Here is a 15630-nt window from a genome sequence, read left to right as displayed (position 1 = left end):
GATACTACACTTTTCCCAAGGTCTTCAAAACCCGGGGACCAGAAGATTCCCTTGGGTGTCTGTGCCACCAGCCCCTGAATTTCAAGCAAAAAACTGGGCGGCTATTTGGGCAGACACTGAGCTAGCTGCAGGAGTTTTTTGTTTTTTGTTTTTTGTTTTTGTTTTTTTTCATACCCCAGTGGCACCTGGAACACCAACAAGAGAGAACTGTTCACTCCCCTGGAAAGGAGGCTGAAGCCAGGGAGTCAAGAGGTCTAGGTCAGTGGATCCCACCCCCATGGAGCCCAGCAAGCTAAGATCCACTGGTTTGAAATTCTCACTGCCAGCACAGCAGTCTGAAATAGACCTGGGACACTTGAGCTTGGTTGGGGGAGTGGTGTTCACCATTACTGAGGCTTGAGTAGGGGGCTCTCCTTTCACAGTGTAAACAAACCCCCCGGGAATTTTGACTGGGGTGGAGCCCACCGCAGCTAAGCAAAGCCACTGTAGCCAGACTGCCTCTTTAGATTCCTCCTCTCTGGGCAGAGAATCTCTGAAAAAAAGGCAGCAGCCCCAGTCAGAGGCTTATAGATAAAACCCCCATCTCTCTGGGACAGAGCACCTCGGGGAAGGAGTGGCGGTGGGCACAGATTTGACAGACTTAAACGTCCCTGCCTGCTGGCTCTGTAGAGAGCAGTGAACTCCCCAGCACAGCATTTGACCTCTGCTAAGGAATAGACTGCCTCCTCAAGTGGGTCCCTGAATCCCGCACCTCCTGACTTGGATACACCTCCCAGCAGGGGTCAACAAACACCTCACACAGGAGAGCTCCAGCTGGCATCTGGTGGGTGCCCATCTGAGACAAAGCTTCCAGAAGAAGGAACAGGCTTTGCTGTTCTGCAGCCTTCGCTGGTGATACCCAGGCAGACAGGGTCTGGAGTGGACCTCCAGCAAACTCCAGCAGACCTGCAGCAGAGGAGCCTGTTACAAGGAAAACTAACAAACAGAAAGGAATAGCATTAACAACAACAAAAAGGACATCCACTCGGAAACCCCATTCTTGCTACCAGCAGAGCAGTCTGAAGACAACCTGGAACACTGGAGGTTGGTGCAGGGAGGGGTGCCCACCATTACTGAGGCTTGAGTAGGCAGCTCTCCTTTCATAGTGTAAACAAACCCACCAGGAAGTTTGACTGGGGTGGAGCCCACCACAGCTAAGCAAAGCCACTATAGCCAGACTGCCTCTCCAAATTCCTCCTCTCTGTGCAGGGAATCTCTGAAAAAAAGAAAAAAAGTAGCAGCCCCAGTCAGGGGCGTATAGATAAAACCCTTATCTCTCTGGGACAGAGCACCTGGGGGAAACGGCGGCTGTGGGCACAGTTTCAGCAAACTTGAATGTCCCTGTCTGCTGGCTCTGAAGAGAGAAGCAAACCTCCCAGCACAGCATTCAACCTCTGCTATGAAACAGATGGCCTCCTCAAGTGGATCCTTGACCCGCACATCTCCTAACTGGGAGACACCTCCCAGCAGGGGTCAACAGACACCTTATACAGGAGAGCTCCAGCTGGCATCTGGCAGTGCCCATCTGAGACAAAGCTTCCAGAGAGAAGAATAGGCATTTCTGTTCTGCAGCCTCCGCTGGTGATACCCAAGCAAATAGGATCTAGAATGGACCTCCAGCAAACTCCAGCAGACCTGCAGCAGATGAGTCTAACTGTTAGAAGGAAACCTAACAAAAAGAAAGGAATAGCATTAACATAAGCAAAAAGGACATCCACTCAGAAACCCTATTCAATGATCACCAACATCAAAGACCAAAGGTACATAAATTCATGAAGATGAGAAAAAATAGAGCAAAAAGGCTGAAAATTCCAAAAACAAGAACACCTCTTCTCTTCCTAAGGATCACAACTCCTTGCCAGCAAGAAAACAAAACTGGACAGAGAATGAGTTTGATGAATTGACAGAAGTAGGCTTCAGAAAGTGGGTAATAACAAACTCCTCCGAGATAAAGAAGCATGTTCTGACCTAATGCAAGGAAGCTAAGAATCTTGAAAAAATTTTACATGAATTGCTAACTAGAGTAACCAGTTTAGAGAAGAACATAAATGATCTGATGGAGCTGACAAGCACGGTACAAAAACTTTGTGAAGCATACACAAGTATCAACAGCCAAATCAATCAAGTGGAAGAAAGGGTATCAGAGATTGAAGATCAACTTAATGAAACAAAGTGTGAAGAGAAGATTAGAGAAAAGAGAATGAAAAGGAACAAACAAAGCCTCCAAAAAATATGGGACTATGTAAAAAGACCAAACTTACATTTGATTGGTATACCTGAAAGTGACGGGGAGAATGGACCAAGTTGGAAAACACTCTTCAGGATATTATCCAGGAGAACTTCGCCAACCTAGCAAGACAGACCAACATTCAAATTCAGGAAATACAGAGAACACCACAAAGATATTCCTTGAGAAAAGCAACCCCAAGACACATAATTGTCCGATTAACCAACGTTGAAATGAAGGGAAAAAAAATGTTAAGAGCAGTCAGAGAGAAAGGTCGGGTTGCCCACGAAAGGAAGCCCATCAGACTAATAGCAGATCTCTTGGCAGAAACACTAAAAGCCAGAACACAGCAGGGGGCAATATTCAACATCCTTAAAGAAAAGAATTTTCATCCCAGAATTTCATAACTGGGCAAACTAAGCTTCATAAATGAAGGAGAAATAACATCATTTACAGACAAACAAATGCTGAGAGATTTTGTCACCACTAGGCCTGTCCTACAAGAGCCCTTGAAAGAAGCACTAAACATGGAAAGAAACAATCAGTACCAGCCCCTGCAAAACATACCAAATTGTAAAGACCAATGACACTATGAAGAAACTGCATCAACTAATGGACAAAATAACCAGGATCAAATACACACATACCAATATTAACCTTAAATGTAAATGTGCTAAATGTCCCAATTAAAAGACACAGACTAGAAAATTAGATGAGTCAAGACCCATCCATGTGCTGTATTCAGGAGACACATCTCATGTGCAAAGACATACATAGATTTACAATAAAAAATAGAGGAATATTTATAAAGCAAATGGAAACCAAAAAAAAGCAGGGGTTGCAATCCTAATATCTGATAAAACAGACTTTAAACAAAGATCAAAAGAAACAAAGAAGGGCATTATATAATGGTAAAGGGATCAATGCAACAAGAAAAGCGAACTATTCAAAAACTATGTGTAACCAATACAGAAGCATCCAGATTCATAAAGCAAGTTCTTAGAGACCTATAAAGAGACTTAGACAATAATAGTGGGAGACCTTAACACCCCACTGTCAATATTAGACAGGTCAAAGAGACAGAATATTAACAAGGATATTCAGGACTTGAACTCAGCTCTGGACGCAGCAGACCTAATAAACATCTACAGAACTCTCCTACTGAATTCAACAGAATATGCATTCTTCTCAGCACCACATTGCACTTATTCTAAAATTGACCACATAATTGAAAGAAAAAACTCCTCAGCAAATGCAAAAGAATGAAAACCATAGCAGTCTCTCAGACCACAGTGCAATCAAATTAGAACTCAGAATTAAGAAACTCACTCAAAACCACACAACTGCATGAAAACTGAACAGCCTGCTCCTGAATGACTACTGGGTAAATAATGAAATTAAGGCAGAAATAAAGATGTTCTTTGAAACCAATGAGAACACAGACACAACGTACCAGAATCTCTGGGACACAGCTAAAGCAGTGTTTAGAGAGAAATTTATAGCACTAAAGGCCCACAGGAGAAAGCAGAAAAATCTAAAATTGACACCATAACATCACAACTAAAAGAACTAGAGAAGCAAATGCAAACAAATTCAAAAGCTAGCAGAATACCAAAAAAAAAAAAAAAACTAAGATCAGAGTAGAACTAAAGGAGACAGAGACATGAAAAACCCTTCAAAAAAATCAGTGAATCCAGGAGTTGGCTTTTTGAAAAGATCAACAAAATAGATAGACTGCTAGTGAGCCTAATAAAGAAGGATAGAGAGAAGAATCAAATATACATAATAAAAAATGAAATAGGGGATATCACCACTGATCCTTCAGAAATAAAAACTCACATCAGAGAATACTATAAACACCTCTATGCAAATTAACTAAAAAATCTAGAAGAAATGGATAAATGCCTGGACACATACACCCTCCCAAGTCTAAACCAGGAATAAGTCAAATCCCTGAATAGGCCAATAACAAGTTCTGAAACTGAGGAAGCAATTAATAGCCTAACAACAAAAAAAAGTCCAGGACCAGACAGATTAACAGCTGAATTCCACCAGCAGTACAAAGAGGAGCTGGTACCATTCCTTCTAAAACTATTCCAAAAAATAGAAAAAGAGGGACTCCTCCATAACTGATCTGATGTGGCCAGCATCATCCAGTTACCAAAACCTGGCATAGACACGACAACAAGAAGAAAATTTCAGGCCAATATCCCTGATGAACATTGATATGAAAATCCTCAATAAAATACCGGCAAACTGAATCAAGCAGCACATTGAAAAGTTTATGCACCACGATCAAGTCAGCTCCGTCACTGCGATGCAAGCCTGGTTCAACATACACAAATCAAAAAATGTAATCCATCACATAAACGAACCAATGACAAAAAAAAAAAAAACATGATTATTTCAGTAGATGCAGAAAAGACTTTCAATAAAATTCAACACCCCTTCATGCTAAAAACCCTCAATAAACTAGGTATGGATGAAACATATCACAAAAAACTAAGAGCTATTTATGACAAACTCACAGCCAATATTATACTGAATGGGCAAAAGCTGGAAGCACTCCCTTTGAAAACCAGCACAACACAAGGATGCCCTCTCTCACTACTCCCATTCAACATAGTATTGGAAGTTCTGGCCAGGGTAATCAGGCAAGAAAAAGAAATAAAGGGTATTCAAACAGAAAGAGAGAAAGTCAAATTGCCTCTGTTTACATTACAGATGACATAACTGTATGTTTAGAAAACCCCATCATCTCAGCCCAAAATCTCCTTAAGCTGATAAGCAACTTCAGTAAGTCTCAGGATACAAAATCAATGTGCAAAAATTACAAGCATTCCTATACACCAATAATAGACAAACAGCCAAATCATGAGTGAACCCCCATTCACAACTGCTTCAAAGAGAATAAAATACCTAGGAATACAACTCACAAAAGATGTGAAGAATTTCTTCAAGGAGAACTACAAACCACTGCTCAAGGAAATAAGAGAGGACACAAACAAATGGAAAAACATTTCATGTTCATGGATAGGAAAAATCAATATCCTGAAAATGGACATAATGCCCAAAGTAATTTATAGATTCAATGCTATCCCTATCAAGCTATCATTGACTTTCTTCACAGAATTAGAAGAAACTACTTTAAAGTTCATATGGAACCAAAAAAGAGCCCGCAGAGCCAACACAATCCTAAGCAAAAAGAACAAAGCTGGATGCATCATACTACCTGACTTCAAATTATACTACAAGTCTACAGTAACCAAAACAGCATGGTACTGGTACAAAACAGATATATAGATCAATGGAACAGAACAGAAACTCCAGAAATAACACCACACATCTACAACCATATGATCTTTGACAAACCTGACAAAAACCATCAATGGGGAAATGATTCCCTATTAATAAATGGTGTTGGGAGAACTGGCTAGCCATATGCAGAAAACTGAAACTAGACCCCTTCCTTACACCTTATACAAAAATCAACTCTAGAAGGATTAAAGACTTAAACGTCAAACCTAAAACCATAAAAACCCTATCAGAAAACCTAGGCAATACCATTCAGGACATAATGGGCAAAGGCTTCAAGACTAAAACACCAAAAGCAATGGCAACAGAAGCCAGAATTGACAAATGGGATCTAATTAAACTGAAGAGCATCTGCACAGAAAAAGAAACTATCATCAGAGTGAACAGGCAACATATAGAATGGGAGAAAAATTTTGCAATCTATCCATCTGACAAAGGGCTAATATCCAGAATCTGGAAAGAAGTTAAACAAATTTACAAGAGAAAAACAAACATCCCCATCAAAAAGTGGGCAGAGTATATGAACAGACACTTCTCAAAGGAAGATATTTATGCAGCCAAGAAACATATTTTAAAAAAGCTCATTATCACTGGTCATTAGAGAAATGTAAATCAAAACCACAATGAGATACTATTTCACATCAGTTAGAACGGTGATCATTAAAAAGTCAGGAAACAACAGATGCTGGAGAGAATGTGGAGAAATAGGCATGCTTTTACACTGTTGGTGGGATTGTAAATTAGTTCAACCATTGTGGAAGACAGTGTGGCAATTCCTCAAGGATCTAGAACCAGAAATACCATTTGACCCAGCAATCCCATTACTGGGTATATAGTCAAAGGATTATAAATCATTCTACTATAAAGGCACATGCACACGTATGTTTATTGTGGCACTGTTCACAATAGCAAAGACTTGGTACCAATCCAAATGCCCACTACTGATAGACTGGATAAAGAAAATGTGGCACATATACACTGTGGAATACTATGCAGCCATAAAAAAGGACGAGCTCATGTTCTTTGCAGGGACATGGATAAAACTAGAAAACATCATTTTCAGTAAACTAACACAAGAACAGAAAACCAAATACCACCTTGTTTTCACTCATTGGTGGGAGTTGAACAATGAGTATACATGGACACAGGGAGGGGAACATCACACACTGGTGCCTGTCAGGGTGTGTGGGGCTAGGGGAGGGATAACATTAGGAGAAATACCTAACGTAGATGATGGGTTGATGGGTGCAGCAAACCACCATGGCACATGTATACCTATGTAACAAACCTGCACGTTCTGCACATGTGTCCCAGAACTTAAAGTAAAATAAATAAATAAATAAATACTTAGAGATAAATGAAAATAAAGAAAACAGCCCAGTGCAGTGACTCATGTCTGCAATCCCAGCACTTTGGGAGTCCAAGGTAGGTGGTCTGCTTGAGCCCAGGAGTTCCAGACCAGCCTGGGCAATGTGACAAAACCTCTTCTCTACAAAAACATACAAAAATTACTTGAGTGTGGTAGAATATGCCTGTAGTCCCAGCTAGTTGGAAGGCTGAGGTGGCATGATCACCTAAGCCCAGTGAGTTTGAGGCTGCAGTTAGCAGTGATTGCAGCACTGCACTCCAGTTTGGACGACAGAGACCCTGAGAAAGAAAAGAAAAGAGAAAGGAAAGAAAGGAAAGGAAGGAAGGAAGGAAGGAAGGAAGGAAGGAAGGAAGGAAGGAAGGAAGGAAGGAAGGAAGGAAGGAAGGAAGGAAGGAAGGAAGGAAGGAAAGCAGTGCCAAAAGAGAAATTTATGCCTATAAATGCTTACATTAAAAAACAAGAAAGATCTGAAATAAAAAACCTAACTTTACAATTTAAGAGGCCAGAAAAAGAAGAAAAACTAAACTCAAAGCTAGCAGAAGGAAGGTAATAATAAAGAATAGAGCATAGATAAACAAAATAGAGAATGGAAAAATAATAGAAAATCAACAAACCGAAAGTTGGCTCTTTAAAAAAAAGTTTTAAAAAAAAAAGACAAAACTTTCACTGTATGGACTAGGGAAAAAAAAAAAGTAGGCCGAAATTACTAAAATCAGAAATAATAGAAAGGAGATTACTACTCATTCTATAGAAATAAAATGGAATATGAGACTACTATGAACAATTTTAGGAGAACAAATTGGATAACCCAAATGAAATGAACAAGTCCCTGGAAACAAAACCTACCAACTAAGCAATGAAGAAACAAAAAAATCTGAATAGCTCTATAAATAGTAAGAAAATTGAATAAGTAATCAAATACCTCTTAACAAAGAAAGATCATAAACCTAATGGCTTCACTGGTAAATTATACCAAACATTAAAGAACCGATGCCAATTTTTCTCAAGTTTTTTCAAAAAAAAATGAAGAGGAGAAAATGCTCCTCTTTTTAAGAGGTCAGCATTAATCTAACACCAAAGCCAGACAAAGACACTATAAGAAAACTACAGATATCCCATATAAACATTGATGCAAAAATCCCCAACAAAATGCTAGCAAACCAAATTCAGTATATTAAAAGGATTGTACACCATAATCAAGTGAAATTTATTTCTTGAATGAAAGGATGGTTCAACATATGAAAACTGATCAATGTAATCAATCACATCAACAAAATGAAGGGAAAAAACACAGAATCTCAAAGCAGAAAAATTACAAAATTTAATGCCCTTTTTATGATAGAAACACTCAACAAACTAGGAATAGAAGGAAGCTATCTCAATATAATATAAGCCTATATTAAAAACATACAGCAAAGCAAAGGTGTCTGCTTTCACCACTTCTATTCAACATAGCAATGGAAGTCCTAGCCAGATCAAGTAAGCAAGAAAAATAAAAGTCATCCAAATCAGAAAGGAAACAAAATTATCTCTGTTCATGGATGATAGACTCTTATATGTAGAAAGACCCGAAGATTCAACAAAAAAAAATTTAGAAGTAATTAAATTAATTCAGCAAAGTAGTAGAATACAGAGAACACACCAAAATCTGTGTGTTACAAATTCTATACGCTAACAATGAACAATTTGGAAAGGATATTAAGAAAAGAATTATATTTCCAGTAGCATCAAAAAGAGTAAAGTACTTCAAAATTAACTTAACTAAGAAAGTCAAGAACTGTAAAATATTTCCAAAGAAATTAAAGGAAACATAAATGAATAGAACAACATCGTATATTCACGAATTGGAAGACTAAATATTGTTGACATCTCAAAACTACCATAGCAATCTACAGTTTTAATACAATCGCCGTCAAAATCCCAATGACTTTTTGGCAGAAATAGAAAACCCCATTCTAAAATTTATGAGGAATTTCAAGGGGCTCTGAATAGCCTAAACAATCATGTAAAGGAACAAACTCAGATGATTTACCTGAGTTCAAAACTTACTACAAAGCTAAGGTAAATTAAAAGTGTATGTCTGCCCAATGGGTCAGTAAAAAAAGAAAACAAAAAGAAAAAAGAAACACTGCAATATTGGCATAAAGATAGATTGTTGACCAATCAAATAAAAGAGGAAACCCATAAATAAACTCTCACATTTATGGTCTAATAATTTTCACAAGGGTTCCAAGGCCATTCAAGAGAGAAAAGACAGTCTTTTCAACAAACGCTGCTTAGAAAACTGGATATCCACTTGCAAAAGAATGAAGTTGCACTTTTACCTGATACCATATATAAAAGATAACTCAAAATCAAAGACTGAAATGTAACACCTAAAACTATAAACTCTTAGAAAAAAACCACAAGACAAAAGCTTCATGGCGGTGGATTTGGCAACAATTTCTTGGAGATGACACCAAAAGCACAGAAAAAATAGGCAAACTTCATGATTTTGTTTTCAATTTTGGGACTACAGTTTAATAGAACGTGAATCTAAACTCCTACATTTACAACAAGCAAACCCTTAAAATTACTGATTGATTCAAAATGGTTTTATGGAAAAATTAATTTGTAACAAAAACTTGGCACTGGGTGCAAAGGCTCCACAGGTTTTTTTGTGCTTTGGGGTTTTTAGTTGTTGTTTTGTTTTGTTTATTGGGTTTTTTGTTTTGTTTTGTTTTGCCGTTTTTTAACAACAGTTCCAAGGGACAGGACAAGGGGCTCAGATATCGACAACAGCAGGCATTTTCTCTTCCTCTGCTTCAAGGGAGGTCGGGGGAATACTGGTTTCATAGCTTAATCAAACACTATCTTGAGGCCTGGCTGAAGACTCCAGGTATTTTACAGCACCTAAACCCGGTAGTTAGGTGATAGAAGTCTGCTGCTTCTCCTTCAGTGTTTCAATCTTGTCTTTCTCTCCCTAAGATCAAGTTTTGTTCCCATAAGGATGATGGGAGTGCTGTGACAATGGTGCTACACTTCAGGACACAACTTGGCACGGACATTTTCTAATGATGCAGTACTCACAAGGGAAAAGCAAACTAAGAATACATCTGTTTGTGGATAGGAACGGGGTTGGGGGTCGTAATCTGTCCACCTGTGTAATCTTCTTGTTCACTTGTATCTCATAAACCCAGATTCACCAGTTTCCTATTTAACATAACACTGGCATACTGATTGTCAAAGACAACAGGGATATATTCTCCAGGTTGTATAGCTGATCACTGATGAGTTGGGAAGTTTTCCCTACAGCTCCATCTCCCACCACTGCACACTTGATGGCCTACATCTCGGCCGCTGGTTGGGCTGGCCATGGCAGAAATACTGGGCTCAAGGTGATGCTGGTGGGGCACAGATGCAGGCTACCAGCACTGGGTGCGTGGCCACTGTTGGCAACGCCTCACCCTCCTCCAGCTGGAAGCAGAAGCCTAGCAGCTTCCCTCAGCCAGAGCTGAGGGAAACTGCCCAAGAATAATTTTAAATGTCTTTAAATCAAAAGACTATACTAACAAAGTCCAAGGGTAATGTACACAACAAGAGGAAATATTTGCAACTTGTGTATCTAATATGCGATTAATATCCAGAATATATAGAGAACTCCTAAAACTCAACAGCAATAAAAGAAAACAAATAACCTTATTCAAAAATAGACAAAGGATTTGCATGGACATTTCTCCAAAGGAGACATACAAATAGCCAAGATGTTCAACATCATCAATCATTAGGGAAATGCAAGTCAAAACTGCAAGATACCACTTCACTTCCATTAGGGTTGTTAATATTAAAAAGAAAAAGAAAATAACAAATATTAGTGAGAAAGTGGAAAAGTTGAAACCCTTGTGCACTGCTGCTCAGAAAGTAAAATAGTACAGCCACTGTGGAAAACAGTATGGCAGTAACTTTGAAAAATCAAAAACAGAGTTACCATGTAATCCAGTGAATCCTTCTGAGAGATATTTGCACTTCCATGTTAATAGCAGTATTATTCTAAATAACTAAAACATAGAAACAACCCAAGTGTCTATTGGGTAATAAATGGATAAGCAAAATGTGGTACATGCATACAACTGAATATTATTCAGCCTCAAGGAGGTAAATTCTGATACATGCTACACCTTGGATGCACCTTGAGGACATTATGCTAAGTGAAATAAGCCAGTTACAAAGAGACAAATACTTTATGATTCCCCTTATAGGAGGTGTCTAGAGTAGTCAAATTCATAGATACAGAAAGCATAGTAGTTGCCATAAGGCAGAAATTTAAAATAATAATAATAATTAATAAGTACTGCATTTATTCACTCCAAGAAAAGTAAAAGCTAAGGCCCAGAATGTGGCAAGGCAAAGGTTAAAAAGAAAAGAACAAGTTTTCCTCTGCCTAGCAGCTCACTTCAAGGACAGTTAGAAGATAATGCTGTCCGAATAGCCAAGGCTAAAAAAATAGACTCCAGACACACCCCCTCCCATCCAGAGCATGGTTGAAAGAAAGTAAAGAGAAAGACAAGTTCTTTTACTGTTACTCTTTTCCCAGGCTTCTTAAGCATGATTAGCATGATTGTGTTTCACAAATGTCTGTATTTAGCCAGTTCTTGTTTTTCTTTTAATGCAGCTACAAGGCCACAGGCTAGGTCACAAGTTAATGTTGTGCTATAGATTATGTGACCTATTACTGTATGATTAACTGCTTTTATTTTGCTTCTGTAAGGTCACTTATAAAAACCCAACTCTGTCTTCGTTCAGGGCTCAGCTTTTGGATGTGAATCCTCTGAGCCAGTGTGTTCCTAAAATAAACAAATCCTCCTGTACTCCATATTGGTATCTCCATTCCTCAGTTTACCACAACATTTTTGGTGACCACGAAGGGACTGGAGACAGCAGGCTTACTGTCTCCTTTGCCTCTGGGGGCTGGAGCACAGGCCTCGGGAAACCTGTGACCCCAGGCACCGCTGGGAGAACTTCAGCCCAGAGGGGAGATCAGCTCTGCCCTGACCCGGTGCCCCTACCCAGCAGCGCCACGGAACCTAAAGAGAGGCTACACAATGATTTCAAAAGCAGCATGCTTCAGGAACTGCAGTAGGTTTTGGAGGCCCAAGGTAGGACCCATCCCCTGGACAAAAGGGGAGCCTGATCACCTCCTGGGGTGCTGAATAGTTCGACCCACAGGGGCTGGGAGCGACTAGAGTGGCTCGTCAATTCGGATGAAACTCACACCCACCCCACTGACACAGGATGCAAGAGTGGATTCCTCGGTAAGTCAGGATTCCTAGCTAAGTCAGCTAGGAATCTGGAGATGGCAAGAGTGGCTTGCCACCCCAACTGGGAACTGGAGGTGGCAACAGTGGCTTGCCAACTGCAAAACTAGAGGGGGCAAGAGTGGCTCGCCACCCCAATTACGAACATGAGAACTAAGTGTGTGAAAGTGTGTGAAGGGAGGGGCTTAATTAGTCTCATCAGCTGCGAAATGGGGAGTCACAGATCTTAATGTGGACTGTGTGCTCCAAGAAACTGTGGGGCCGACTAAGACTAGTGGCAATCTGCATACAGCTAATAGAAGCTGCCCTACAGCTCAGAGTTGTAGTAGGAATAAGGACCTCTCCAAAGCCAAGCAGCATCTGAAAACTCCCATAATAAGAGACGGTGTAGTCGGCCAAAACTAGAGAAGAGTGTGCAAGAGTGAATGTGCTGTGTCGTAAAGGGAGGAATGGGAGGAAAGTCATAAAAATGTCAAAACTTACTCTATTGGAGTGCATGTTACAGAACCTTAAGAAAAGTTTTGCAGGGGATTATAGAGTTAAGTTAACCTCTCCGAGGTTGAGAACTGTCTGTGAATTAGAATGGCCCGCTTTCCGCGTTGGATAGCCGACCGAAGGAACTATAGACAGGAAACAATTGGCCATGTATTTAACGTGGTGACAGGGGTCAGAGGACAGCCAGTGTACCCAGATCAAATTCCTTTATATTGACTTATGGTTAAATATAATATAGACAAAACTGGCATAGATCCAGCCCAATTCAATGGCTTATTGCAAAAAAGCCAAAACTGAAAGTAAGAGCAGCTTCGCCAGCAGACACAGAGTTAAAGGGAGAATCCCAGAGAGAGCAAGAGAAGCCAGTTTTGCAGGAGCCTCCAGAGGTAACAGAAATTCTTTCTCCATATGTCCTAGCCTATCCCCCCTTTCACCAAGACCAACAGCCCTCCAGGAACCAGATTCAGGAGCTAACACCCCCCAGATCTCACCTCAAAAGGGAGGATCAGAGCCTCGAGAGGTTAGGAAAAGAAGTCAAGAGACTCAAGCGGGCCGTCTTAGATCTGGCCGCACTCGAGCTACGCAAATGCCTCTGAGGGAGATGCGAAGACTTATCTATGATGATGACCAGGATCCCAACTGGGACCCGGAGGATGCAACTCAGCTTCAGCATTGCAGAGGTACCAAGAGGCACTTCAGTAGGAGCTAAGAGTTGGTAGAAGGAAAGCAATTAATATAAGGAAGATTTCAGAAGTGCTTCAGGGAGCTGAGCAGAGCCTAAGTCAGTTGTATGAGATACTCTGTGAAGCATTCTGGCTTTACACCCCATTTAACTTTGGGGCTGCTGAACATCAGCACATGGCGAATACTTCATTTGTAGGGCAAGCCCAGGGTGACATCAAGCAGAAGTTGCAGGCATGAATACCAGTCTATAAAAGTGGCCACAAAGGTGGATGTTAACTGTGACCAGGGAACAAAACAGGAAAGAGCAAAAGCAACAAGAGCAGCAGCTAGGCATGCCAAGGGTTAAGTCCCTCTCCCCAGTCCGTCTCTATCTGGAAAAAGAGGGGGCCAGGGACTGATGCCAGAAGAAGAGCAAAGAAGAAGGAAAGGAGAAAGTAAGAGTACGTGTGAGAATGGAAAGAAGAAAGTAAAAAGGAAATCAGAAGGAGAGAGAGATGGCAGTGCTCAGGGGCAGGGCCCATGCCATTGCCCAGCCCTGCCGGCTGGCTGCAGGAGCAGGAGAACTCAGGAAGCAAAAAGGAAAGTAAATCGAAGGCTTAAGAAAAAGGTCAATCTGTTGGCAACAGCTCTTATAGAAAGAGAGATTAGCAATGTGAGAGAACACAGCGGACACAGACGTAGATGTGGAAGAATTCAAGTTAGGCAAGGATTCAAGAGCTGGACAAGTCTAGAAAGAGATTAATGTGTGAGATGCAAAAAGAAAGGACACAGGAAGGATGAATGTTCAGAAGGCAATGGCCAAGGCTGCGAGACAAAGAGGCCATCGGCCAAGGGCTGCCGCACCTTGGAGGAACCAAATACTGATCTGATCAGGCTGGCAGGAGCTGAAGAATGTAAGGACTTGGATAGACTGGGCACCTTCTCATTAGGCTTCCAGGAGCCCATGGTCACATTAGAAGTTAAAGGCAGCAGGATTCTGACATATCTGGATTGCAATTTCTCACTGATGGCTAAGCCACTAGATGGAGTTACAAAGGGAGGAGAAAAAGAACCCCTCCTCTGGGAAACTGAACAGGAGAAGGAGCCATGCCTTGTGAAAACTTGTTTATAGACTTTACAGAACTTCCCTGTGCCGGCTATCAGTACCTGCTAGTGCTTGATTGCACCTTTTCAGGGTAGGTTGAAGCTTTCCCCATCGGGACAGAAAAAGTATGAGAAGCGACTGAAGTACTGTTAAAAGACATTATCCCCAGGTTTGGACTGCCTCTAACTTTACAGTCAGACAATAGGCCAGCATTTGTAGCTGAAATAGTGCAAAATTTAACAAGACTGTTAAAAATAAAATGAAAGTTACATACAGTCTATCAGTCGCAAAGTTCAGGATAAGATCAAATGCATGAACCAGACACTCAAGCAGCTACTGAAGAAATATTGCCAGGAAATTCATTAGACATAGAATCAGGTTTTTGCCTATGGTCCTCCTCCGAGTCAGGTGCACCCCCACCAAACAAACTGGGTATTTGCCCTATAAGATTGTGTTCAGTCAGCCACCCCCAAATCATAGGTCGAATTAAAGGTGACCTCCAGGAACTAGGGGAATTAACCTTAAGAAAGCAAATGCAGGCTTTAGGAATAGCTATACAAAGTGTTCATAATTAGGTACATGAAAATGCCTATAAGCCTCACACCCCTTTAAATCTGGTGACTCTGTTTAGGTTAAAAAGTAGAATCTAATTTCTCTAGGATCCATATAGGGTGAGCCCTATATTGTAACCTTGTCCACTCCCACTGCTGTTAAAGTTGCAGGTGTTGTGTCTTGGATCCACCACAGTCAGCTAAAACCAGCAGCTCAGGACAAGTGAACCAGCTAGCAGAACCCAGATCAGCCAACCCAGCTGATCCCAAGATGAGACCAAGTTGTTGCTGAGGGCGATAGCCCTGCTCTGGTCACTCCGGAGGCTGACTAGTCTATGCACAACTGAAACTTGAGGAAACAACAAGCCCTGCTCTAGTCACATACCAGAAGCTGACTAGTCTATGCACGGCCAAAGCTTAAGGACTCATCAAGCAAGTAATATAGTTAGAAATCTTAGGACTAGTGGTTTTCCTGTATATTAACTGTTTTATTATTGTTTTGTCATTATGCTCAACCCTTTTCCCAGATAAGGACCTCTTTTGTCCTTGCTGGATATGAATATAGTGTACAT

At 40.7% G+C, this 15630-nt stretch overlaps 1 pseudogene; it reads right to left on the bottom strand.

Annotated features, from left to right (window-relative positions):
- LOC112622619 overlaps positions 1-10281 on the bottom strand; it is a 140948-nt pseudogene extending 130667 nt beyond the window's left edge.
- Between the last annotated feature and the right edge of the window lie 5349 nt (positions 10282-15630).

Source organism: Theropithecus gelada, chromosome 4, assembly GCF_003255815.1.
Source record: "Theropithecus gelada isolate Dixy chromosome 4, Tgel_1.0, whole genome shotgun sequence".
In the NCBI taxonomy this organism is placed as follows: Eukaryota; Metazoa; Chordata; class Mammalia; order Primates; family Cercopithecidae; genus Theropithecus; species Theropithecus gelada.
Note: the sequence above shows the minus strand (reverse complement) of the source record. Positions and strands in the feature narration are given on the sequence as shown.